The 8,117-nt window shown below is 43.6% G+C and overlaps 1 long non-coding RNA gene across 2 annotated transcripts in view; it reads right to left on the reverse strand.

Moving 5' to 3' along the window:
- Positions 1-8,117, reverse strand: part of LOC135911866 (uncharacterized) — a 279,105-nt gene that overhangs the window by 180,278 nt on the left and 90,710 nt on the right. The gene's annotated exons all lie outside the window — the stretch shown is intronic.

Raw genomic sequence — 8,117 nt, forward strand, 5'->3', positions numbered from 1 at the left:
TGTGTAAATTCTCCGCGTGAAGCCATCTTCGTCCTTGCCTCCTTTCAACGCGAAGTCTTTGACGCGAAGCTGTACAAACGTCTTCAGCTCGCTCTCCTTAGCGAATTTTTGATTCACATCAATGCAATGATTAAATGATATGCTTCTGTTACACCTCCTCATAGCGATTCTATTCCTGCCATGAGTTCTGTGGAGTTATGTATCAAACCACAGAATGCCACGAACAGAAGTGCGTCTCACGTGGCGATAGCAGACCGGGAATGAGCAAGGCTCAATTATTCGAGTTTCTAGCGAACAATCTACGTTATTCACAAATGGTTAGTCGAGGATGGTAGAAAGTTGGGGGGGTGGGGATAAAATGAGGAAGTTTGCAAGCGCAAGCTGGAATCGGCTGTAGTGCAAGACGGGAGAAACTCAGGATCGTTGGGAGAGGCTTTTGCCCTGCAGTGCGCTTAAGGAAATGATGATGATAATGGTGATGATGATGATGATGTGGTGGTGGTGACGACGACGATGATGCTGATGATGATGATGATGATGATGATGATGATGATGATGGTGGTGGTGGTGGTGGTGGTGGTGCTGGTGGTAGGGGTGGGGGTGACGACGACGATGATGATGCAGATGAGGCGGATGTGGAGGAGGAGGAGTAGCAAAATGACCTGCATATCCAACATCGAGTACAGTGCCCTGCACGTAGGAAAGAGGTAGTAGTCATAGCAAAAGTGAACCCTACTTGCACATTCCACGAATGGTATCATCAGTCAGCATTAGATTTGCTGAGGCTACTAAAAAAATTTACCGAATACAAGTGCAACCATTTTTTGAAAAATGTATTCGATTACGATTATGGATTAGTGCCCCACGAAATTAACTGCAATTCCTAGAGGGTAATGTATTATTTTAGGGTTACTTCCCTCCCTACATTTAATGATATCGCAAAAATACAATAAATAGAGCGAGCTGGCCTGGCTGTTTCACTACGTCCACTGCAACCCTTATCACTTTGTTTATCTTCTAAGTATTTCCTTTCAAAATTTCATTTGGTAATCTTTTCTTGTTCTTTTGTGAACACGTCTGGCAGTGACTCTGAAAAGTCTCTCAATGTAGGCGCTGGGGATGAGGGCTGTGTTGCAACGTAGGAACGCCTTTCTCACATGGTTGTGGTTATTTAGTGCCGCGAAGCTCGGGTTTGGGTTCTGTATGCAGCACAGCGCTTCCCTGTTACTGTGACCAGGCGAAGGCGTTTGCAGAAGAGCCCGGGCCAGTGAAAAACTGAACTATTGTATTAGGTGATTCACTTGTATTAACGTCAGAAGTGGCCAGTCCTATCAAGGCATTTCCGATCTAGTAAACTTCCCCCCGGCGCGCTTCACTCTTTAGCCACGTACATTTGTTACATGATAAAATCCCCAGTGGAGAGGCCTCCAAAAAAAGTTTGGAAATCTGCAAGGCTGCCATGTTTATGTGAGGCAGGCGTAGCTGTATGACGCGTATTATGGGAAGATGCAAATGTTTTCATCGGACTCTGTGTGTAGTATACCAGTCTATGGATGAGTCTAAACTATCTGACGGTTTATTCCTGAGCGTTTTGTCCTTTGTGACTCTGTTTAGTTTTTTTCTGTTATTTCTTTTTGCATACCTTAGTTGATGGTGGAGAAGGAGAAGAAACGAAAGGGGGAACTCAGGAGAGTTTACTACGCGCTAATAACATCGTTCTACTTAACTGCACCATAAAAGTGAAACATTTTTGCATATACTTCCAGCTTAAATATACAAAACGGCGTTGTACATAAAATTGTAAATATATTAAACGGTATTGAATAAGTTTTTCAATACACACAACGATAAACATGTGCAACTGCCTTCCAGTGAAACTGCCACTGTCATAAAAAATAGCGTTACACATATCGGCTATCCGGGATATTTTCGCACACCTCTACCTAAAACCACTTTTATATCTGCAGGATATCTTCCCACATACTTAAAAAAGGGTTCCAAGTCGAGGTCTGTGCAAGAATGTTCCATATTAAAATTTACTTCAAAGATATCTCCAGGGAGAGATGAGTAAAAGAATGTTGCAGATAAAATTTATTCCAGAAATAGCGCCAGGTAGAAGCGAGTGTAACACTGTTGAGGATAAACCTTACCCTCAGCATTTATCTCCAACATTCTGCTTCTCGACATTCCTTCATTCACCTCTGCCTGGAACTACGTTTAAGTACGATGGACGATATCCCGCATACCTAAATGAGGTTCGATATGTAGAGGCGTGCGAAAAAGGCCGTGAACAAAATTTGATTTGAATAAATTTTAATTTGATTAATTGCTGCTAATGGCGCATGCGCCAGTTATGGCTATAGAGCGCAGAACCCATGACGTAATGACGTATTAATCGTAACAAAAAATGTAACAGGGCTTTAAAGGGGCTGAAAAGTAGTCGGTAAATTGCTTAAAGTATAGATACGCTAAAATGATCGCAATGATTATTTATGTGTGCTATGATCATACGATCTCTGCAACGAGGCGTGACAAAGCGGCGTGTATGGGATACAGTAGCACTAGAGCCTCGGCAGAGCCCTTGGATGCAAGAACCCGGAAACATGTAAGCGCTCTACAGATGTTGTAGCATTGCAGCTACAACCCCCAAGGCGAAGGTAGTGCTAGAACCAATGTGGCCAAATTATTTTTAAGGTGTCGGTCTCTGCATCTCTGCATTTAGAGCGCCCGATGTGAAAAACGACGTCCCCATAGCTGCATAAGCTGCACCAGAGGGAGACATGGAAGCATATATTTAAAATTCTTCTCAGCAGTGCTTCGCTTGAAGTTCAAGAGAGGGAGAACGTATATGTGTTTCAGGTACATGTTTTGATACTTCTACAAAAGAGATATCGCACTAGATGGTCTGCCATTCGCGGAATGCGAGCAGGGGCCATTGGGACGTGTTCTCTAAGTGGGACAACCATTTCCTCTGCCATTGCTTCCAAATGCGGGAACCGAGGAGTCCTCAAAGCTGTGCGATTGGGATAATGCCTGGCAGTGGAAGCGTCGCAAATAATTCAGTGACATGGATGTTCAACACTTAATTCTGCCTTCAATAAGCGCGAAAAACTTAAATATGTACTTTGAAGATGCAGGGACCATTCATTAGACTCCACATGCAGCTTTTCCACAGTACTAGTCCTCAGTGCACCTATAGCCAGACGGGTAGCCAGATGGCGAACTGGATACAAAATCTTTAATGCACTAGACGTAGCACAGTCATGAACTATTGCGCCATAGTCAAGGCGTGATCGTATAGAGTCTTATGCAAGCTCAGGAGGCATCGCCTGCCGCTTCCGCAGGATATGCGTGACAAATTTTCAATAGGTTCATTGTTTTGAGACATTTCTCTTTAAGATGTTTCCCATGAGGAATGAAAGTTAGTTTGGAATCTGAGATTATACCTAAATAGTTGTACTGAGAGCTTACAGATAGACGTACTTGATTCCGAGAAATATCGGGATCCGGTAATATTCCTCTGTTATTCGAAAACAGCATGCAGGCACTTTTCTGTGGGTTTAGACAAAATCCATTTTCATCCGCCCACTTACAGGGTTTGTTTAGGCCAAGCTGTGCCAGTCGCTCGCAGATTGCAAGATTACATGACTTCGATCCAATCTGCACATTCTGCACATATACAGAATAAAACATTGGGCACGGAACAATGGTATGCAAAGAATTCATTTTTACTATGGGGAGAGTACAGCTAAACACCCCACATTGGGATACACCTGTCTTCTGAGTGAGGGGTCGGGATAGGACGTGTGAACTCTTGATAACAAAATGCTCTATTAGATAAGCTTCAATAACGCTCAGCAAGCTGCCGAGATTACCCAATCCACACAAATATCGGAGAATTCCAAAGCGCCAGATAGTATCGTAGGCCATCTTCATGTCAAGAAATGAGATAAGAAAAATTACATGTGCATGAAGGCATCACAGATGTTCGCAATTAATACGGTCAAGGTAGTCTATAGTAGATCTACGTTCACTGAATCCACACAGGATGGGATCTAGTATTTTGTTATTTTCAAGATAACGGATCACGCGCACGTTTACCATTTCCTAAAATAGTTGGCACAAGCAGGTTGTCAGCACTATGGGTCAATATCTGGCATCTAAAGGAGGGTACTTGCTTTTTGACAGGTAGCATTACGGTGGCTTGTTTCAATCGGTCGGAATGTGACCTATACACCACATCACACGGCATGGAAAAAGGACAGCAGGGTCTTGTGATTTTCATGGTTAAAATGTTTCATCATGTCACGTACTAGCTCATCGGTTCCTGGGGCAGGCTTGTGGCAATAGTTTAGTGAAGCCTGAGATTCAGCCATGCTGAATGGACGATTGTATGGTTCGTTTCACTTGCTTTCCCGATCTAAGGGCAGTCGCTCTGCTTGTCTTTGATGTCTTAAGAATGTGTTAGAATAGTGGGATGAAATGTTGGGGGTGATGAAATGAAATGATGAAACGTTGGGGATGTTACAATAATGGGATGAAACTGTTTGGGCCGGACAGCCGCCGGAGGCCGTTTTGACGCGCCACTTCGACAAAGCCATTCGTCAGCAGGTAAGATACCCGCCACCATGCATGCTTGATCGATATTTTTTCCTTCACATTCATTGTAACGATATTTTTGTTTTGTTTTTTGCTATATTTCAAGGTCCGCGAGTATGTGACATGCTACCCACCACAGTTCACGCAGCAGAGAGACTTTTCACAGTTTTCAGGGGAGTGTTCGTGTGCACTGCATTTTGCCCAAGTTTGGCGGCTTCCGCAGTTCTGACAACTCGGGCCGAATTGCTGGCCGTTAAAACATCGCAGAGCATTCGGGACGTACGGCCTCACCCCTATTTTGACATATCCATTCTCGATTTTCTCAGGAGGCACACTTGAGCCGAAAGTGGCAACAAGATGCTTTGTTTGGATTTCTTTCTCGTCGCGCCTCACCTTAATCCATTTCATATTTATTACATTGCGCTCTCGGCCTCCGTGAGCTCCTTCTTATATTCATCAGACCTGTTCTTCTTCTTCTTATATTCATCAGAATGTTCCCAAAAGAGACAAGGTTCTGTAGCTTTTCATATTTCTTATCATGAACTTCCAAAAGGATGTCCCGACTACCTACCTTAGTAGCTTTGTAGCCTGGGCCTATAGAATCACATGGAAATTTTGCAACAAGAAAAGGTGAGATTACTCTCACGCTCTCTTATGTTTTTCAGAATGTATCAGATGAGTCCTTGGAAAGTTTTCTCATTGGTGCCTAAAAAGTTGAAATACTCCGGTGCACCCTGGCTTCTGGGGGCGATCAGGGAGTTTGGGAAAATAATTATCCATACAAAATTGTCAGTTTTCGGCAGTAAAGTCAGTCGCCCACCATGCAGCCCAACAAGGAGATGGCGCTGGTATTACAAAGAACAACGCCTGCGGACGCCAACTTTAGATTTCTGTTATAAACAAATACGTGCAGCCAAGGCTAGTTGTACCACACAAAGTTAACTCTTGCTGTTGAGAATACCCGAAGTAAAACAAGTGAAGAGAAGACAGGAGAGACTGAAAGCGAGTGGGAAAGACGAATATTGGAGAGAGAGACAGGAAAATTCAATCACCGATTTCCCCCAGTCGGCCCAGTCTGGGAAGGCCGCCTACGTGAAGTGGAGGCCAAAGATGTGTGTTGTCTCCACTGAGGGGTCTTAAAAATCCCAACGCCTGACATCGGATCAAGCCACAGAATCCCCGTATTCCTGGACACGACTAAGACGAGCACGGTGAAACGTGGGAGTGTCCAACCCCCATGTGCTCGGGTGTGTGGTGTCGCAACGCACAAAACACCTGCTGACGTCTACGCCCCTGCGAGACAAGAAAGCGCGTGCACGATTCCATATGTAACCATGAACCGGCATGACATGCTTATAGCGCGTATAATTCAGACTACCGCTTTAGACGTAATTTATGAGACAAAGACAGTTTTCACGGAGTTCGCTAATGAGAGAAGACAGTAACATTAAACCAAGGCGGTAATCGAGTCTAGTTGGTCTATCATACAAGAATCTGAAGTAGCGATCCTAAGTAGAGTGTGAAGATAAGAATGGTCATAATAACGACAAGACACGGCACGTTAATGTTCTTATGCCCGTGCTTGTCTTTCTTCAGCGCCAAAAAAGGATGTCAGAAGAGCCGTAGGCTCATGACACTTGATAATATCCACATAAGAAATTAAGCGTACCTCATTGTTGCGAAACATATAACAATGTAACATCTAAAAATTCGCCTTCCTGCTTTTGCCTCCATGATAGAAAAACAGCTGTAAAAAAGCGAGCAGAAGGAAGAACAGAGTACAAGCGCTGTGCTGGTGTCCAGTCGAGAGCTTTCTTGGACGAAGCTACTAGAGAACTTTTATGTTGGTCCGTCAAAAGAAGTTTTCCTCAACTAGTCCCTTTCAATGTGCATAGCGGCTAGGGAGGGCAACTTTCTCTCACCTAGGGTATACTGCAGGCCACTTTATGCAAAAAAATCAATAATGAGCTGCTCGGCTCACATTTTGAAGCCGAATACTCCATAGCCGAATAGGACAAGAACTAAAATCATTAGGAAAAAATACGTATGCTTTGTTTACTCCAACATGTTCAAGAGGCCGCAAGTGGTACTATGCCGCAATGCTCAACAAACCAGGTATAATTATAGAACTGTAAAATTTGATCTTAAAATGCTGCATCAAGATCGACGTTGTACATTTCGCCTAACTCATCGGCGTGCTTGATGAGTTCCAAACAGAGCACAGGGGACACATTGAGAGCTGACAAAAGCTGAAATCTCTTGCAAAAGGCTGATAGCACTGATGTACTCGTACTGTCCTAGCCCTTTTCTTAAAAAATTTATGATTATAGCGGAGAGAGTTGAAATTGGCATCTATAAAATTTAGCAAGACAACAGCTGTTGAAAGGCCTTATCCAGGCTTCAGAAGAGCGACAGTGCAGGGTCATTTCAAACCACTAATACCTTGTTTCCAAGTTTGCATCAAAATCAGTTTCGAGCTTCGGTAGCTTTTCAAGGTTAGGTTGTGCATCGGTGAGGTTGTTGGCCTCTTTCTCCTTGGTGATGAACAAGATTACGGAGTGATTTCCACAAGCGTCGAAAATTATCAAAAAAGAAAGATCGATTGCAGCAGTGAACATTCGGAGACCATTTTTTAGTCGACAAACTTTTCTGAACAGAAGGCTTTCTATGCTGTTCGAGGCTATTCAAAAATTAGTTGCAACGCTTTGACGATGGTGAAAAAAGTACACACATCTTGTAACATCGAGTAAAAAAAACTTACTCGCTCGATATATGACCACGGCATAGCAAAATGCCTGTTCCGTTACGCGAAAACACCAAGATACGATTATGAGGCAAATCGTAGTGGGGGACACGGGATTAATTTTGACCACCTGGGATTCCTTAACCTGTAATGCATATTTCGCCTGCAGTGAAATGGAAACGACACGGCTGGGATTTGATCTAGAGACTGCAACCGTAGCAGCGCAATGCCAAACCCGCCACGTGGTGCACAAATACCTAAGGGATTCTCTACGGGGGCCCACTGGCCCTCGCATTTCCCTCTCACGTGTAGAGATAACTACGTTCTCGCCATGTTTCTGGCCTGGTCGCAGGACCTATTGCGCCAGCTGTCCATTGAAATGCCGCTCTTCTGAAGAAGAGAACAAACAAACAAACACTTCAGATATTTGTAAAATTGCTTGCATGTCGTTTAAGATCAAAGGCAGCACTCAGAAGTCAGCCTAATCGTTGCTTAGTATTCAATCGTCACGTTTTTCTTACGGCTGAGTTAATATCCGTGCAAGCAGTAACCTTACCGCTTAAACGCCCACATATGTGGTACGTGCGTAAGAATATAAGTAGAAGAATAACAGTGCAAATTTTCATCGAAGTAGTCCACACCACACATGCGAAACACAATTTAGCTTTAATATATGGCAAGAGTATTCAAGGCGTATATCTATGATTACCGCAATGAAAACACATGCTTTGCAATACAAAGAAGAGGCACAAGGGAAAATTTTCCCGGCACCCTT

Source organism: Dermacentor albipictus, chromosome 10, assembly GCF_038994185.2.
Source record: "Dermacentor albipictus isolate Rhodes 1998 colony chromosome 10, USDA_Dalb.pri_finalv2, whole genome shotgun sequence".
NCBI lineage: Eukaryota > Metazoa > Arthropoda > Arachnida > Ixodida > Ixodidae > Dermacentor > Dermacentor albipictus.